At 36.3% G+C, this 18,381-nt stretch overlaps 1 long non-coding RNA gene across 2 annotated transcripts in view; it reads right to left on the reverse strand.

Annotated features, from left to right (window-relative positions):
• Positions 1-16,234, reverse strand: part of LOC141728340 (uncharacterized) — a 63,574-nt gene extending 47,340 nt beyond the window's left edge. For both annotated transcript variants that reach the window (XR_012579261.1, XR_012579260.1), the window contains exons 1-2: positions 16,062-16,234; positions 8,019-8,087 (exon numbers count right to left, since the gene is read on the reverse strand). This is a non-coding gene — a long non-coding RNA (uncharacterized LOC141728340). The remainder of the gene's footprint in view (positions 1-8,018; positions 8,088-16,061) is intronic.
• Positions 16,235-18,381: the final 2,147 nt, after the last annotated feature.

Here is an 18,381-nt window from a genome sequence, read left to right on the forward strand (position 1 = left end):
TGTTTGGTTATTGGTCTCCTGCCTCTTAGAGGTACTGTAATTGAGCACCTGCATGTGGGGACAGAGGGAATTGGGGGTTCTTGATTAATTTTCTCCAGCTATAAATTATTTATTGTCTTGTACCAATCTCTTGTCATCCTCTTTGGGACTCCTTTAAACTGTCAGAGATACCTATTTACTTTTAATTGATTGCTACTGTGCTCATTGAGCTTTCCTAGATGACAAACACAGAAGAAATATTAAAACTACCCATATCTAACTACAATAGGAAGAGGTGGCACAGTAAAAATTATTGCTAACAGTGGAGTCTAATCTTTTGAAGTACTGAATTGCAGATAGGAAGATCTAGTTAGCCTCAAAGAGTAGCTAGTGAGTTAAAACTTCTTGGGCAAACCGCTGCAGCTGACCCAGACTGAGCATGGGGATGGACCATCTGAACTCCAGAGTTCCCTTCCCACCTCAGAAATTCTGTGACTGTATGACAGAGCTAGTTAAGCATCATGCCATCTTTTTCATGGGAAATTAGGAAAGTTAATTGGGCTCCTTAAAATATCGTGCAAAAAATTGGGCAGTTCCACTACTTACCCAATCTGTTTCTCTGCACTGATTCTCTGAGCCTAACAGTACTTGCCTTTTTCAGTATGGCATTAGCATATATGTTTAAAAAATTAAATTCTTACTACATTTTATATTATTCTCATATTATAACTGTCTCTGTTTTAACACATTCTGTCTTTGGAATCTGCCAAGCATTTATCCCACAAGATTAATGAGATATTGAAAAAAAATCCAGCCCTTCAGATGTTAATTTTGTCATTCTGGCTCAAAAAAAGCCCTTGAATACAAGGAGAAAAAAATTATTTCACCACAGGAAAATACTGTTCACACAGTGATGTGGAAAAACACTCTACCTGAAAATATCCAGAGAATAGCAGTAACTGTTTCCTCGCAATAGTAGAATCATTATAATATACCAAATCAATAGGAGGTCAAAGGTGTGGCACCAGAAAGGTCAGAAAAATGATAACAGCATTTGGAGGAGCCAGTGGAACTGTTAGCAACATAACATCTGGCTGAAGGTTCGATGGGCTTATAAATGGATTACTGTGAGCCATCATTTGTGGAAAATATCAGGATACAGGCAGCTCATATTGTAACTGGTTACTTAAGTGACTAAAAAGTATTGTAGGGATGCATGGCAGAATTTATAACTACAGTAATATATCAGATATATAGAGTGGCATTTTTGTAAAACAATCAAATATAGCTAAAATTTACTATATTGAAATTAGCAGAGGTAAGGAAAACATTCCAATTCAACATATAATCTCTATCAGAAACCCTGGAACTTACTGCTTGAAAAAATATTCTGGTTGAAAAGAAGGAAACTTTTGAAATGAGCACACTCATATCTGCCTTCAAAATATTTATTTATATAGGCCAGAAGGACAACACACTCAAAATACACATTGTCATACAGGATGCGTACAAGTCCTTATCAGCAGAGATCAAAAGCTATACCATCCCATTAGGTTTTAGTGGGGAAAAAAATGATGATACCTAGCATATTGCTATATCTAAAGCTCTTGTCACAGTGCTGCTGGCATGGTGTTGCTCAGCTTTGATGAAATTACTTTACACCCATATTTTACCCATGTGATGAGAGATCCACAAGAAGATAATTGAACTCCTCTTCCCTGGACAGTCAAATAAATCCTTGCACTCCCTTTTCAGTTACTACCTGAATACATTTCAAACGGTTTACTGCAGCCAAAAGCAGCCAGCGGAAAGTAAACTGTGTAGTCCCTTCTTTATATTAGTGACACATGCCATTAACACCCTTTTCTGAAACCCATGACAAAGAACATGCAATGGAACACAAAATTTGCAAAAAAAAACTTAGATTACTTATTCTGTTTTTTTTTTAAATAATCTATTCAGCTCTGGGCATTATTAGCTCCCTTCAAAAATAATTAATGTACTTATTAGAACATACTTTTACATGATCTGTATCATGGGCATTTGTATTCACACTTAAATTTTAAAAAGATATCTGCGCTGGTATTTGCTCACCTCAAAGTATATTCACCCTCCTCTCATAAAAAACTCTTTCAGAGAGGGATGGCACTTAATCCATGCCATATTTCTACATACAAACAGTTACACCAAGAAAACACCCCATCATAACAGAGTACCCATGTATACATTGCAATCCTTTAATGGAAGAAGTTTCACTCAATTAATTACAACGCATGAAGAACTGGGGTTTTTGTTTCCTACCAAGTATATTGATAGTATTTTAAATAAGCCATTATCTTTATTGCACCTCTACAAAGACCCTATCATAAACAAGCAGTGCTTAAGGTATGCTAAAAATGTAAGGATTTTCTTTCTCAAAGAATTAGCACAATGTCCCTCAGGCATTGTTTAGAAATTCTTCATTTTCTCCACAAACATTAAAGAACTGGAAGAGCATATGTGTAAGGAGGGAACACCAAATAAGCATTATTTAACTGCATTCAAAATCAGCGTAATTTTTTAAAATGATTTCTTGAAGATTATTTTCATGTAAGACAACTAATAATGTAAAGGACAGGAAGATTTCAAAATTCAAACCTAAGTGGCAAAATTTGTAAACATTAGTGCTTCTGCACCATGGGATTACTTTTCATTGGCAATTAAATCAGCCTTTTAAAGCAATTACAATTTCTCTGGATCAGCCCTTTTTTCTCTCTTTCATTTCTCTATTAGTCTGTTGTAGGTAGACAACAAGTGGTCTTATGCCAAGATAAAGTGTTGGAGCCAATGATAAAATATGTCACTTCTTATTCAAGACAGTTTTAGCAACTTCACACCCCTCCTTTCAAAGCAGATTTCAGCTTCTTCAGAAACTTGATCAAAGGGTGTTGAGCTCTTGCTCCAGCTGACTCCTGACTGGTGAAGGTCACACAACGTTTCAACAGGGAGATGGAGATCCCAATGTAAGTACTGGATCTAGAGTGGATCACAAAGGGCCAGCAGTTTGTATAGATGGGAACAAGAAAATCTGGATCAGCTATTCCAGCTCAAAGGAGACCTCAGCCTGGTTGGAGGTCCTTAGGATGGATGTCACTCTGCAGAACTGGGCCCGTGCTTTTCATAAAAAAAATTCTCACTTGTGTCCAATCTAAATCTACCCTCTTCCCTCTGGATCCACTCTAAGAGATCCATGTCTTTCATCTTGTTAGGACTCCAGAGATGGATGCAGCTCTCCAAGTGGAGTTTCACAAGCGCAGGAACAGTGGGGCAGAATCCCCTTCCTTGCCCTGACAGCCACATCGCTTCTGATGCAGTCCAGGACAGAATTTGTTCTCTGGGCTGTAAGTGAAGATTTCCAACTCATAACCAATTTCTCATCCACCAGTCCTCCTCAGGACTGCTCTCAATCCATTCATCCCCAGTTCATACTGTAATGGGGATTACCTTGACCCAGATACAGGACCTTTCACTTGGTCTTGTTGAGCTCCATGACAATCACCTGGGCTCAGTCCTCAATATTGTCAAGGTTCCTCTGGATAGCATTCTTCATGTATCAACTGTACCACTCACTGTCATCTATACACTTGCTGAGGTTGCACTTGTGTCCACTGTATGTGTTGTTAACGGAGATATTAAATGGGTTTTGTCCCAGTACAGAACTCTTGAGGGAGACCACTCATTTCTGGTTTTCATTTGGGTGTTGAACATGTGACTGCAACTCTGCATGCGACAATCCAGCTGATTCCTTATGCATATGACAGTTCATCTATCAAACCCTTATCCTCAATTTAGTGGCAAGATTATTGTGGGAGATCATATCAAAGGCCTTACAAATGTCCAGATAACATCTGTTAATGACTTCCCTTGTCTACAAAAGCAGTTACTTCATTTTACAAGGCCACTAGATTCATCAGGCCCAATTTGCCTTTGATGGAGCCATACTGGCTGTTTCTAATCCCTTCTTTGTCATCCATATGTTTTGACTTAACTTCCAGGAGGTTCTCTTCCATTATCTTACTACATATTGAGATGACACCGACACGTCAGTAATTCCCAGCATCCTCCTTTTAATCCTTTTTTTAAATGGGTGTGGTATTTCCTTTTTTCCAGTCACTGAGGCCTTGCTTTTTTAGAATGCACCTACAAATTCTGAGGAAACTGATGTCATTCTGATGCCAATCTCAATTACTTTTGAAGGGTCATGATGATCAGTGGAGGTTCCTTATGGGCTGGAAGAAAGCAAAGGTCACCCCTGCCTTCAAGAAAGGTAAGTAGGGTTTAGAGAACTACAATTCAGCCAGCTGCACCTAAGTCTTGGAGAATGCAATGGAGCAAATAGCCCTGGAAACCTTTCCCAAATGTGTTAAAGGAAAGTGATGGGATTTGATCAGCATGGATTTACAACAGGGAAGTCATGCCTGATCACCTTTTAGCCTTCACAACAAAAGGACTGGCTCAACTCGGGGAGGCAAAGGGGGCAGTGAGAGAAGTGGCTGTTGTTTATTACAACTTTCGTAAGGTTTTCAAGACTGTCTGCCAGATCATCTTCATAGACAAAATGAGGAAGTATGGAAAAGATAAGTGGAAAGTAGTATGCTCTGAAAACTGGTGGAACCACTAGTCTCTGAGGGCTGTGGTCAGTGCCACGAAGTCAAGCTGTAAATCATTCTGCAGTGTGTCCCTAGCTCAAGGAAATTTGTATGCATGAGATTGGAACATTTATGATAAAATAATTTCTAATCATAAGTGTTTTAAACACAAGTGTCTCCGAGATTCCTTCAGAAAGAAAAGTACTAGTGCCAAGGAAAAACAATGTAGATCTTTAGCTACAGTCTTTCTCAGACATTCCTTAGAGCCTTTTTTTTCCAGTTACAAATTTCTAATAGTATGTGAAAATGAAACTCATCCAGAGAGACAGACATAGGGTTCAGACTTCAGATTTTCTGTAATTCAGTTTGAAAATAAATGTCATTAAAGCGTACGTGTACTTAGAAGTGTGCTTTAAAGCTATCTTTTTTTGGTTTATCACAAACTGCAGAATCCCAAAAGAAGTTTTATGAACATTATGTTACCCCCAACAGTGTAAATACATGGTTAGTTAAACCTACACATGGCTTTCATACATCCTTAAGACCTTCAATGTAAAATAAAGTTTAATTTTGAAATACAGATGGTCAAAGATAGAGCTCTGAGTAACTTGGTCAATTGAAAAATTGCTCTGTCCACAGCAGGGAGGTTGGAACTAGATGGACTTTAGGTGCCTTCCAACCCAGGCTATTTTATGAATATTATTCCATGAAATAAAACAAAGGCAACTATCTGGGCAACATACAAGAAAAACAAAGAGTTCATGCTGATGCAAAGCAACTGTAAAACATAGTTCATTTATGCATTATCTTTTTTAAGATACAATGAGTCCAAAAAAATACCCAAACAGAATGATAAGGAAATGCAATGCAATGAACAAGAAGGGTAATACAGCTGAGAGGCTAAGTGGGTCAAATCATAAAGACTAATGGAAAGGAGGAAGAAAGACAGAAAAAGAAAAGGGAAGATGATCTGCACACAGATTCCATTAACCAATTGTGTAGAACAGCAAATCCAGCAGCTCTGGGCCACCATCTCTGGGCTCAGCTCTGTCATTCCTCATTAATGGATTCTGAGATCCAAGTTTCTGCTGTAAGCAATTGCTATGTATTTCCAAAATTATAACAGCCAGTGCTAATTCTCTCTGTGGTGAAGGTAACTATTGCCCTTGAGCATGGAATGATCTGGGAAATGAGTTATCATTCAAATGCTCAGAAGAGGGGATATGATGCTAGTAGAGAAACAGACCCTGGCATGTGCAGCAGTCATGGGTAATGCTTCATTTAATTCAATAGCTCTCTTTTCCCCTCCCTCTCCTTCCAAACTCCTTCCCAGTTACTGATTATTGCTGCACTGAGGTGAATTAGTGGTGCTTTATAAAGAAGGAGAAAACAGCATAGTAAAAAATCTAGAATGCAAAATATGAGAGAAACATACAGCATTGAAAAATAAAATTGCTAAATTAATAATTAAAAGCACAAATCTATAGTATTCCCACTTACTCTTCTGCTACATATGTGACATAACAGTACTAGCAGTACACGGTACAGTCTTTCTTTCAAATGAGAAACTTAATTACTGATTTTAAAAAGTGTGTGAAAACACTGTAGGCATACATACAAAGAAATGAAGAGAGGGAAATTTAAAAAAAATTGTTTAACATAACCCCAGTTAAAATTTACATTTATAAAATGCTTCTGTATCAGGGTGGCATCTCTGCCCTCAGCAGTGGGGTGGAAAATAAAAAAATTTTAGGTCCCTTCCAGCCCATCATCCTATGAGTCTATAAATGTTTATGTAATACCTATTACATACTTGATATTTTATTTGGGGTAGAATAGATACATGGGGAAAAATCAAATATTGAATATAAATTCATTGAAGTTGGCGTTATAACTAGGTATACCTTGTGGTATATGAACAACAGATATATTTTTAATTATTTATTAAGCAATTATTCTCTTGTCATTTGTTCTAGAGCAAAACATGCAATTTAGCTCAGAGTAGCTTCAGTCATTGCAAAGCTGATTTCTTTAACAGGAATCTAAATTAAAATGGTGGCTTGATGTATGGATCAAATGTACCCTCATGTCACAACCAACAAAAGGATGTGACACAGTGACTGGTCCTTTTGACTGCTTTGAACCATATGCAGAGCTGATATGTTCAGTCAAAAAAATCATGTTAAATCCAGTGTAGAGGTAAAACTCCAGATTTCATGTATGGCAGACATAAATGCCAACATGTCCTGCTTTGATCTGCTGATCCTTCCCTATTGGATTGAATTATTTACTAATGTAAATTTAGTCCATAATTTCTGGTACTTTACATTCAAATTCCTGCCATTGATGGATTTTTTGTAACAAGAACTGTTCCAACATAAACTATTACTATGCTCAAATTATCCTTTTTTTTTTTTTTTTTTTTTTGCCCCCAAATCAACTGTTTAACATCTCAGATCCACTCTAGAATTTATCTCTGAACACCTCTCGATCTTTTTGTGTCAGCAGGAGCTGAACTCCTTGTGATCCTTTGAATGCTCCAATGTTCAACTCAATGTATCTTCATTGGTCCAAACTGGTTTTGACCAGTCTCATCTCTCAGTATGTTCTAGAAGAACTATCCAATTTTCGTACTAAGTGAAAGTGAATTCGTTCATTATTTTTGACACAACATCCTTGACAGCAGACCCCCTCAGTGTGGGGTGGAATCAGAGAACCTGTGCAGTAGGAGCTAGAACGCAGCAGAGGAATGCTGCCCCCAGTTTAGACAGCTTTGTAAGATTAAACTTTGATTTCCTTGCTCTATTAAATCTCCTAGAACTATCAAGCTGGATTTGTTGTGTCTGTATACTTCTCCCTAATCTTCTTTGACACAATTCTCTTTCTCTTCATATCTATTCACTGTTATTCCTCATCCTTGCTCATATTGTCACCAACAGGTGGACAAATCAAGTACACCTCGGAAACATGTTCACTGTAGCAGAAAACAAAAGCATCCACATCAAAATATAGAAGTACAAAAGAAAAAAATGTACATTGAATCGCAGTTTCATTAATGCACTCAGCCTTTAGCTGAGATTTCATGAGGTAAATGACCCAAATCAGGGCTACAAAGTCATTTGAAAATGCATATATATCTTAAGGCTCTGTATGGTATTTGGCTTTAGAACAATTATTGGAGAATTCAATTAATTTTGCAGAGTACTTTATGCTGATCTGTACATGTCATAAAGGAGAACTTCAGGCAAAAATAATGCTGTCTTTTGGCATGAACAGTGCAAAGCAAAGCAATGTCTCCTGGGACAATCTCTACTGCTAGCATTTCCTGGAGCACCTTGGGGGATTGGAGGGGAGGCAAAGGTGGGAGGGGTTGTGTTGTTAGCACTGAATACCTTTCAACTCTACAATTACCTTTGAGTAATGGCTTGTGAGTAGCCATTTCGGGGTAGGATACTTCAGCATAAAGGCCGCTTGGTCAATCTGAAAAAAACAAAGTACTGTGTGGGTGCATTGACAAGTTAAAACCAAATAAGTTGTCAACGCTTTGCAATTCAATATTGTAATGTTCTGCATTAGGCAAAGTAAAATAACCTTATATAAAATTCCTTTTTGCAGGATCTTAGGGAAAGTCCTGAATACAGTGCAATTCAAATAATCTGAAGAGTGAGATAATCTAAATGAACAAGATTGGTATTCCTAAATTACTAGTTTGGTGTAGTGAATGTAGTGAAGGGGCAAGAGATCTGAGATCTTAGAACAGAGATATTCTTAAACCTCACTTGTACCCACTGAGTAAAATATAGAGAAGTCCAAGTGCATCAGTAAATCTGCCTTAACAAATCCATTCTGCAGCTGGATGAAGCCATGTCATGGCAAACCACCAGAACCCAATAATGTCTCTCTCTAAATTAAATTAAGAACTTGTTTTTCATTAAAAAAAAAACAAACCTACAAGGTGCTAATGAGCAGAAAAATATAAGGGCTTAATGCTTTTGCCTCCTATAAACCTTCTTCATTTCAGTGTGAGGACAAAGGAACATTTTGCAGCACAGTTATCAACATCTCTAATATATGCCTTCATCCACTCAAAGAATCCATTTTGGATTTTGGGAAGGATTTAGTTGCCTACACATTAGTGTCTAATGACTTTTGAGGCACTCCAAGGAATCCAAGGAAGTAAAGACCTATCCATAAGGACAACAGATCCCACACTGGACTTAAGAGGGAATTGTGTCTTTCAGTAACCACAGCTGGGAGCCAGGCAGGACAGCCTACTGCCTCTCCTGAGCAAAAGCTTATATACAGAACTCAAGTGCATAAAGCTATCAAGGTATTTATACCTAGCCTGACTCTGTCGGACACACAGAGCATAATGACAGGTCTGATGAGTAGGTCTGAAGGACAGTAAGCATGAAATCATCTCAAAGAAGGAATTTCCTTCCCATCCTCCTTTCTCCTTCAGCAAAGGGCTGTTGGCGCTGTTAAATTCTGTTGATATTTAATAAAAGCTAACATCTGTGCCTTGCTTGCCTGCAATTACAGAGCTTCATCCTAAGGCCACTTTGGAGCTTCTTACAAGCACTGATGCTTGAAGCACAGCTATAACAAAAGAATGGATTGACAGTGTTTTTCTGCCTCTAGCTACCTTCATTTGTTCTTTTTTATCTTTATCTGCCTCATACTTGCCTTATATTTAGGCTGGCCACCCTAAATGACCAGCCTGAAGCAATGGCACCCCTGTAGGAGACCATTTGATCAATCCTCTTTTTATGCAAGGCCTCCCAGGAGCAAAAAATATCAGTGAAGGATGCTTCCATGCCCCAATTACATGCAAAAACACATCACCACAGCTATAACACTGTCAGATCTGCTGAATTGGCTGGAGAGAATTATAGGGATTCTTTGTCTATAAGCCATGATAGATAATGTGAAAGTACAGCTTAGAATTGTTAACAATGAACTCATTATGAGAAGGTTATCTCACAATTTCTCTATAAAACTTCTTTAGGGTTAAAATTCACTTCAGATCATGTTCAACATCTGTCAGCAAGAGGCAGAAGCTGGAGAAAAAAACATCCAATTTTAGCCATTCTTACCTCTCTAAGAGTATTGTGGAACTGCTAGATGACTAAGAATAACTGATTTAGGACCTCACATTTAGAAAGAAGACAATATGAAATAAGATAATAGAGGGAGGAAGAGAAAGTGCAAAAGGAAAATAAAACAGCTCAACTGACATCTGAGTTTTATTGAATGAGGCATGCTTTCACTATCTAGCAAGCATTTCCTACTCACATAAATTCAAATGTTTCTTGATTTTCCAGCTCTAAATATTCCAGTTTATCTGCAGTTCAAATGTTGGCCTTTCCTGAATCATCATTGTTAGTGATTATTATTTTTATAGATCATTATTAAATTAGACTTCACGTAAACAAAATATTGAAGCCTATTTTGCTACATAATCAAGTATAGATAGAATTTCTTAAAACTGCTGTACATTAAAGCAGTTGATATATGTATCTAATTCTATACCTTTTATGTGCAATTTTTTAACATGCCTATATATTCACATATACTATGTTTGGTTTTTTTTTTGCTGACTTTATGTAGGAAATAGTGAAATTGGTGTAAATTAAAATTAATTTCGGTAGATAAGTTTCTGAAGTTATGTTGGACAGTATTAATATAAATTAAAGAACTTGGTTTTCTCCATTTTGTCCCATAGTCATCCATTACATGATGGTCATAATGCTGTGAAAATTCATATTTTCAAAACAAGGCCTTTCCAAAGTATCCAGGGAGAAAAATGGTAGTACATTTGACAATTCTGAAATTTTTGGTTTTGAATTCTGTTCCATAAAGTGGCATGTACAATATCAAGAAGCATTATTGATCCAGCTCAGAAATGTATATATAATTTTCTGTGCAGACATACAGGTAACTGCTTTTTTTTTCTGCTGTACTACAAGATGTTACTCTGGGGAGATGTCTGATATTCCCATCACACTAGTCAAAGCCAGGCTTAATGTAAGTTATTGCAAGCAAGAGAAATAGGCTACTTGCATGCCAAGAATTCAAGTCAGATCCAACACTCTCTGAAACACAGCAGATTTTTCCCCTTTTCCCCTAAGGAGCTCCAGGTTATTCAGCAAATGGAGCTGAACCACTCTACCATTTTTCAGTCAGTGTGAAATAGGCCCTAAATGGAAAAGCAGTCAGGTTGTGACACACAACTTCAGACACTGATTTGTCACCCAGCTCAATGAAATGCTTTACTGAAGAGCACTGAGAAAGTAAATTTCTTTTTATATTCATATCTGCAATTAATTACACATTCAGTCTCAGCACCAAAAAAAACCCCAGAACAGACAATCACTACTGATGAGCACTGGGTCAAAGAAAAACTGAGCACACAATACATCTGAATTATTCTCTTTAATTGAACTTACTTCTTAACAGCAACAAATAAAATCTCCTTTCTCTGCTCATAAAAAGCATTTATGCCTGCATCGTCAAAACTTAGTTTCACTTAGGACTACCTAAGTAGGTCTCCATTTTTTGTAAATATTAATTTGATTATAATAAAATTCATACAGATTTTTTGAGTAACTAATATGATTTTTATGACCTAGACACTCTCTTATAAAAGTCAGAACTATAGAATACCTGTAAAGAACCATTAGGGACTTTTCTTATTATTATTTTTAATTAAATACAACACCAAGTCGTTCATTCTAACCCTTCTGAAATCAGTAGTTCTTCCTCAAAAAATATGGCTTCCTAATATACAGGATGAGCTGGACTCACAAAACCTTTTTTATATCTAAAATGTCAGAAGGTAGGTCCATTTCTTTGAATAGTTGTAAGGCTAGAAACTAGAGTTCTATGCCACTGGAAAGGATCAGTTTCCCAGTTTCTAGCTTTGGAGCGTCCCAAGATACTGGATGTTAATGTCATGATATTTTAGATATAGAGAAACTCTTTTATGCTATATTTAGAGATTTCAAAGGCTCTCTCTGTAACCTTCACACAAGTGGACCCCAGTAAACAGGGAATATAACTTTACCTTAACAGTACGAGATAATCCATAAATATACTTTAATGCTTTGATATGCACCTACAATAGTCAATTTCTAACATATGTGGCATGTACAGAAAATATGATTATACATGAAAGGTTTTACCACCATAAATGTAGGTCATCCAGAACAAATCAAACTGATAGCAAAAATTTTCAGAGAAAGTAGCCTAAAGTGAAAACTTTCAGTCCAGGCTCAGAGTACCCAAGAACAAGTCAGTTTTTTTACTTGTTTGTTTGTTTTTTGGTATACCACAGAGCTAATATTTCTCTTTACAGTTGCAAATTTTTCATTGCAGAGAAACTGTAGAGACTATAATATGGCATTTGTCCCTGCCCTCCATGAAAGTTTTGTGGTCCTTACTTCAGCACCAGTGGTTCCACACAAAAAAAATCAAAACCAAAAAACCCCAAAAAAACTATCAATGAAGAAATATAGGAGTTTGTATAACATTTTGTATTGTCTTCTGCTGTACAGATGTGTATTTTTTCAACAGTATATCTTAAACTGAATTCAGAAGTATACACATTATTTTAGAAGGTGAAGAGACAGGACCCTTGGGCCATTTTGTTTACAATTTTATTTTAAAATAAATTTATGGGCTTTTTAAAGCCCACTAGAGTTGGATTTGATTGATATTCTTCATCATCTTCACAGAACTTATATAGTACCTTTCACTTAATTATAAAAGAGGTTCCATCCACAAAGAATGAAATTTAGCAAAATAAGAATAGCCTAATAGTCATTTTGGTTACCAATATTTGTAAGGGGGTTACATTTAGGACAGACTCTCCTGTATTCTTCTCCTTGTTCCTGGGAACAATCATTTATTCATTTTTCAGGCTAGAAAAAAAAAAAACTATGTTACATATTTCCCTTAGACTAATATTATTTCTATGTGAAAAATTCCCACCACAAATCTCTTAAGATTTGGTTCTTTATGAATTAAAGAATAAACCATGGTCAAATACCCCACTCTGCTACCTGATGAAATCATATGCAAAGCAGCAATGAATTTTCATTAGTTTGAAAGAACAAATCAAGCATGCTTTATTTCTTCCTTTTCCTCTACAAATATTATAAAGTCATCAATATGCAGGCCTATCATAAGATACATGTTGCATTATAAATGCTATTACTCAGCAGAATGCTTAAAATTTAGGAAGCAGACCTCCCAGAAATTCAGCAGTTTAGAGATTGTCTTGAAAAGCACTGCAAAAGTAGATGTTCACGCACAACCAGTTTTCCCATAAATGAGGTTAATTTGTGTTAGCAAACTGTCAAAGAACCTGTCATATTCCATTGTCTTTCCAAGTATAAAGAAGTTAAAAATATTACAAGACTGAAATAATACCCCACAGGAATCCTGGGCAGCAAAGAAAATCAGCTGGTTTTTAGCTTCATAATTTTAAGTTACATTTACATCTGATTTTAAGGAGTAACTTTTTTCCTGATTGTACATTTTGAAGAATCATGTTCTCTATTTTTATTTCCATAGCATTCTCTATAAAATTGCTTCAATAACAACAATAGTTCTGTAGAACTATTTGACCCTGTACAAATGTAAGTTCAAATGTTTCACTCCAGTACAAACTTGAACCAGTAATTTGATGCTTTTTGTTCTGTACATTTTTAATGGGAAGGAAAAAAAAACAGATAGAATTTCACACATTTGAGAAAATAAATACACCATGCTACCAGTAATAAGTGTTAGTTAAACTCAAATCTTTAGAAAACCAATATATACTGGAGTGTTCAGGAAAGAATGTGTATGTGTTGTAGGTACCACAGGACTAATACAATTATTGATACTAGTTTTTTGATTTTAAGAGTTTAAAGTATAGACTTTATTTCTAACAAATTTTAGGAGAAGATGGTAATTGAAAGACATATTCTAGAGAAATAAGAATTAAAAGTAATCTGACAGATTAACACAGGAGAGCAGTTAAAAAAAAGCTTAAAGCCCACACTCACAAATTAGGAAATGTCATACTTGGTGTGATAACATGGAATTCAGTGTATCTTTATATGAGATAAATTGTGGTTTCACACTGCTTTCAACCTGGTTTTCAGAATAATTGCTTTGATTTCCTAGAACTTGAGTGAACACAGAGACAGACAGCAAATATGAAATATGTAACTATTCTCTCAAAGTTTAACAAAAATATTCAGCAAACAGGTTAAATTTTATAACTATGGTGCTTTATGGCACATGTATTTACTATCCCAAGTATAAGAAATAGACAGTTTAGACTATTTTTTCCTCCCTTTTTCACAAAAAAAAAAGTGCTTAATTAAACGCTTGATGTTATTATAACATGCTGTGTTATATTTGCACACTTTTCCACTAAAACACTTCACAATTGCTTCTTTGTAAGTAACACCTGAACACAGCAAATGCATGCTAAAATTACTTGTATTTGGTTTTGTATCACTGAAAGCAAAAAGATATCTTTACTGTGTAAAATTATTGAATCCAAGTAATGAGTCTCTAGTACATGGGAGGAGATGTAGGGGAAAATAACATTGAATTCAGATATTACCACAGGGAATAAATTGTCTTATCACGCCTTTGGACTGCATTTTTGTCTGACAGGTACATTAACCAATAGTTTAGTTTAGTCCTAATTTTCCAAAGAGGCATTTGAAAGGCTTAATAAGTACAGTGTCCTTTCAAGACTGAGTCTTCTCATGCATCAAGCACCAGGAAAGTCTTCAAAAATCACTGTCTACTGGTTAGCATTCATTAGTGACATTTACAATTTCACATGCCCAGACCTAATTCTTATAATTTCCTACAAAGTTCAAATAACTTGAACTCTTATTGATTACAGACCATTCAGCATTTTTCAATTCAGACAGGAACACGAACATGCAACCACATGAACCATTTATCTGGACAAAGAAATTGAACGAGTGCAAACTGTGAATTTAAAATATTGGAGCTGTGTCTGCATAACTCTTCTATGTAGAACTGTTTTTCTGAATAAAATGTGTTTATACTTGTGAATACACACACACACACACAGATAGCAATATCTAGATAGTTTGGAATGGGATTAGGATCTGGAATAGGAGACTTCACACAAGTCTTTATATTGAGCTGCTTCAGCTTACTCTGCCACCATTATTAGAGCAATATATCTAGCAATTCTTCAATGCAAACAGATCTTTATGATGAAGCAACATTTCTGGAAGATTTCTAAATAGTGGAGATGCCACTCACATGAAAAAAAGGCAATATATTAATCCTTTGGTGTAGTTTCTATTGAAAAATACAGCCTCTGAAATAAAGTTTTAAGACAGATTTAGAGATAAAAAAATTAGCGGATGAACATATTCAAATGTATCTTTTATTGAGCTTATATTGGGACATATTCTTTCTTTTTTCCAAAGTAAATTCATTTATTTAGAAACAAAAAACTGAAACAAGTGTATCCCTTTTTGTGTACATGAATGCATGCTGTCCATAAACAGATACAGACTTATCCTCTAGAAAATATTTTCTCTATACTATATTTGTTTCCATTTATTGCAATAAGAGTAAAAGCAAAAGTATTTAAATATCTATTTTTTGTTTTCCTTCATTAATGTTTCGCAAACTGCTAATTAGAAAAGATACTTCATACAAATTATTAGCTTTTATATCTGCTTTAACACTTGAAAGGTTACAGCAGTAGGAAAAGGAAGAGCTTTAATTAAAGAATGAATTATTGAATACTCCATTTTAATTGATGTAGCCTTCTGCTATTATTTTGTGTGTTTATAGATATTTTATGCGATTCTGTAATCAAGATCACACACACAAAGAAGCCTTTAACTACTAAGGCTAAAGAATGAAGGGTGCTGATCACATTCAGCCATTTAAGTTCAAAAATCATGTGAAGTATGGTTTCCATGACAACAAGTCACTAATTGCTAGCAGAAAATAAAATAAAAATCAACCTTGACAGAATTTAGATGTGACATGGCAGGTGAAAAACCTTCCAAATAGTTATATGACAATTTTCATGTATGATGAAGAAATACAAGCAGCCCCACCTTCCGAGACATGGTGAAAACACTGAGTTCCAGGGTTATTTTGGATTTGGCAGAGCTGGCTGCATACAGCAGTCATTGTGCATTACACTTGGTAGTCAACACCTATCTTCAGTTACAGATAAGAAGAGATGTTTGTCATGAGGTGATGAAGGATTTTTGCATCCTTGGGCTACATATCAACAGAGGCAAATGCTGTGGAAAATGTATCAAGTAAAGAAATGACACAAACAACAAAATTTTAGCATAAATTCACGGGCTAAGAAGAAAAACATTAAAGGAGAGCAGAGAGGGAAGAAAGGAGCTATAGTCATACATACCACCCATGCTAACTTACTAATAAGTGTTTCAGACACCTCCAGCTTGCAGACAGAAAGTCTTTTGAGACTAGGGAAAACTACTTGGGAAGTACAACGATGCCGTTCAAAATTTACTGACTTATGAACTGCTGCATATCATTCGTAAAAATTGCTTCAGCCTGAGCTACCTTTCACCAGCTCTGTAAGTCGACTCACTGGGTCACTAGGAGTGAACAAGAACATTTTGATAAATTCAGTTTCCATGACAATGAATTAGCCATGGAAAGGGGGAGGTGCTGAAAGATCTGTGTTCTGTAGAATACTCTTCAAATGTTTGCCTGTTTTCATTTTTAGCCATTTAGTTCTCATGGCTCTGTTCCAGGATTCTAATTCACCAGGAGCTGGTTTCCCTCCACAGATTAGAAGAGTAATTCATCAGTGAATGTTTCACTCAGTGGCCCCATCTAATGTAAGAGAATATATAAATGAATTTTTACAATTATGTTGTTTGTTTGTTTTGAAAGAATGCAGCAGTCTCTTGCTGTTGTTCCACTCTAATCCAGCTACAGAATACTTAATATTTCCTATTTATTGCCCACTACTGTACTCAGGACTGCAGCTGTAACTTGCAAGATGTTGCAAGTTGGTTCTAAATAGCCATGAGCCCTCAAAACAAAACACTATTTTGGAGTTTGCTTTAAAAAAAACAAGCCTATAAAAATATGTCATATTCCACAGCCTGTTATAGCCTACATCAATGGGAACCTCTGAGAATCAGACCTCCAAAACCAAATGGTATTTATTTTTGATAGAAGTGCTTAACGTTATTTTTCATTTGTCTGCCTTTTGAAAGGCTAAGCCAGTGGGACATTTGTTAGTGTCAGAACTAAAATGTACTCAAATTCGGGAATGCCATTCAGCTGTTTTCAGTGGGTGCAGCGTGAGAGCCTTACACTAATGAGATTAAGAATGAGGTTGTTTAACCATTCACGAAACAGACAAATATTTCAGAACACAAAGTAGCAGGGGATCAGAAGAGCTGTTTCCATGGCTATTGGGATAGATGGGTTTCCATCCAGAGACAATTGAGACAAATTTGACTCTTTCAGAAAGTAAATCTGTTCTTAGTACCTCCAGCAACACGCTCCCCATTGCCATAAATAAAAACTGAAAGGACTGCACACCTTGTTTCCACTGTCTCTGCTGAACAGCATCGTTTCATGTGCTCCACAAGAAATGGAAGGGTTTTTCAACAAGCTGTTAGAGTCTGTGACAGCCCAGCATGGGCTAAAATGTCTGAATGATTTTCAAAAGAAAGAAAATGTTACTAGCAGGAAAAAAAAGTAAAGAAAAACCAACAACCAAAAAAACCCTAACCAATCAAACAAACAAAAAAGAAGGCAAAAAATAAAAACACAGCACAGGATGCCACTACACTGAAAATATTAAAATAAAGGAAGAAGAAGAAGGGAAAAAAGAGAGAAGAAAAGGAAGAGAAGGGGAGCAGACAGGTTCACGGAAAGGGAGAGGAGTTTTGAGTGGCATGTCTGCCTATGGCAGCATATTTGGGGCTAGATCTTTAAGGTTCCTTTCAACACAAAATCTGATTCTGTGATTTAAAAGTGCTTTACATGAGAGTCATCTAGTCTATCTTGAAAAACTTCTAATTGAAATGGTATGACCATTTTCCAAAATGCAAATGCCATTAATACTAGAGTATCTTGCAGCCTGGAAATCAAAATAAATGATTTACTCAATGAGACCTAGTTGTTCTGAAGCAGAAAAATAAGAGCAAGAGAAGATTTTTCCATGTTGATTGATACTCAGGAGCCTTGAGTCTCAGTCTTGATTTAAAGCAGTGGGGGGCAGTAGCCATCAGGCACTAGAGCGCATGTGGACAAGAATAAGCCTAATGACTTCTTTGGTTTATCTGCCATGTGGAACTGTTTCAACATTCTTAATTCAGATGTGAATGAGGTGCATTAATAGCCACACACTTGCACTCCTGGAGCCGAGGAGCGCGCGCCGGTAGCAGGCGTTCAGGACCCATTGATATTAATGGTGAGAAATGGCTCAGCCTGCTGTTCTCAGTGAAGCACAGTGCAAAGCCCACTGCGAGAGACCGATGTCAGGGGCTTCCTCACTCCATCCATGACCTTCAGCTGGCACCAGACACTGTGGCACGTCTCATCTTGTTAACATTTTAACAGGTGAGAGATGGATAAACAACATTTCTCTCAGACCTGTAGATTGCTAATAAGTGTCACCAAATACGCACTAGAGCTCAGGTGCAGATCATTAAAAAGGAAGCAGGAATGTGAGGAATAATGACACGTCAATCTACCTCAAATCAAGTTT

Source organism: Zonotrichia albicollis, chromosome 2 (genome assembly GCF_047830755.1).
Source record: "Zonotrichia albicollis isolate bZonAlb1 chromosome 2, bZonAlb1.hap1, whole genome shotgun sequence".
NCBI classification, from domain to species: Eukaryota; Metazoa; Chordata; class Aves; order Passeriformes; family Passerellidae; genus Zonotrichia; species Zonotrichia albicollis.